This window comes from Pelobates fuscus, chromosome 2 (assembly GCF_036172605.1).
Source record: "Pelobates fuscus isolate aPelFus1 chromosome 2, aPelFus1.pri, whole genome shotgun sequence".
NCBI classification, from domain to species: Eukaryota; Metazoa; Chordata; class Amphibia; order Anura; family Pelobatidae; genus Pelobates; species Pelobates fuscus.
In genome coordinates, this window is record NC_086318.1 from 358,657,151 (window position 1) to 358,659,090 (window position 1,940).

The 1,940-nt window shown below is 35.9% G+C and overlaps 1 non-coding gene across 1 annotated transcript; it reads right to left on the bottom strand.

Annotated features, from left to right (window-relative positions):
• Positions 1-1,460: 1,460 nt before the first annotated feature.
• On the bottom strand, positions 1,461-1,543 carry TRNAL-UAA (transfer RNA leucine (anticodon UAA)). The gene has a single exon. It is a non-coding gene; the product is annotated as a tRNA-Leu (tRNA).
• Between the last annotated feature and the right edge of the window lie 397 nt (positions 1,544-1,940).

Here is a 1,940-nt window from a genome sequence, read left to right on the forward strand (position 1 = left end):
ATAGATGTTTGTCAAATCTAGGGATAAGTAGTAAAGAAATTAGTGAAAATCCTAAAAATTGCCAGTTTCCCTTTAGATTTGGTGTGAATATTTAGCAGGGCATTTAAAATTTCAATTCTTTAGCATTACAGACCTGTCTATTACTGTGTTGAATTCAGAGTAATATGATGCTGTCAAGCAAAGTGGTGCACTTAGCATGTCTCTTTTTGGGTATGGATTTTGGCATGAAATAAAAGATAAAAGAGAAATTGCATAGGAAAGTTGATATTTCTGTATGATCTCAGAAATTTTACAGAAGCCTTTTTGGTTCGATTTAGACAAATAGTTGCAGCAAATATCCTTTGTAGTTTGATTTCTGAATTTGAAACGGGTTGAGTAGAATCCGAATAACGAAAATTTTCCAAGAGGTCAATAATATTTGGGATTGTTAAAACCATTAGTGTCACTTGAACACATCGTGTACCAGGAGTGGGGTTTGATCTTAAGTCCAACGCCTTAACCACTCGGCCATCCTGGTGCTACACTTTTAAATGTTCACGGTGGATGGGGAGGGGGAGTCAGGATTCAGACTCTTTATCATGGATCTATTTTCTAAGACAGTTAATGTTTCTCTTTATAGAGCAAAACATGACTAGTTCAAGAAATAAAATTAAAGGGGAGCTGTCACTTCTCCTAAATTGATGCATTTAAATTAGGCATTGAAAATCACCACTAACTTGTGTTAACCGTTTTTCATGAAATGCTCTGTTTTCTTTTAAGTGCATAATAAAGAGTTAGCAAATGACATCATAATCTACTTCAGACTAGGCAAAGCCAGGGATAGCATTGCTAATGTAGAGAAGAAAGCGAAACAGTGTTTCATCAATCCACTTATCTGTATGTTCAGTCTATGCTGAATGCCAGGAGGAAAGGATTCCATTTTGGAAGGGAGCATTGATGGAGGTACCTGGTTACGGGACAAAGAGTTATGGATTTCTACATTTACTTTTCTTTTTCATGCCTTACAAATAGATGTTTGTCAAATCTAGGGATAAGTAGTAAAGAAATTAGTGAAAATCCTAAAAATTGCCAGTTTCCCTTTAGATTTGGTGTGAATATCTAGCAGGGCATTTAAAATTTCAATTCTTTAGCATTACAGACCTGTCTCTTACTGTGTTGAATTCAGAGTAATATGATGCTGTCAAGCAAAGTGGTGCACTTAGCATGTCTCTTTTTGGGTATGGATTTTGGCATGAAATAAAAGAGAAATTGCATAGGAAAGTTGATATTTCTGTATGATCTCAGAAATTTTACAAAAGCCTTTTTGGTTCGATTTAGACAAATAGTTGCAGCAAATATCCTTTGTAGTTTGATTTCTGAATTTGAAACGGGTTGAGTAGAATCCGAATAACGAAAATTTTCCAAGGGATCAATAATATTTGGGATTGTTAAAACCATTAGTGTTATTTGAACACATCATGTACCAGGAGTGGGGTTTGAACCCACGCGGACATTCGTCCATTGGATCTTAAGTCCAACGCCTTAACCACTCGGCCATCCTGGTGCTACACTTTTAAATTTTCACGGTGGATGGGGAGGGGGAGTCAGGATTCAGACTCTTTATCATGGATCTATTTTCTAAGACAGTTAATGTTTCTCTTTATAGAGCAAAACATGACTAGTTCAAGAAATAAAATTAAAGGGGAGCTGTCACTTCTCCTAAATTGATGCATTTAAATGAGGCATTGAAAATCACCACTAACTTGTGTTAACCATTTTTCATGAAATGCTCTGTTTTCTTTTAAGTGCATAATAAAGAGTTAGCAAATGACATCATAATCTACTTCAGACTAGGCAAAGCCAGGGATAGCATTGCTAATGTAGAGAAGAAAGCGAAACAGTGTTTCATCAATCCACTTCTCTGTATGTTCAGTCTATGCTGAATACCAGGAGGAAAGGAT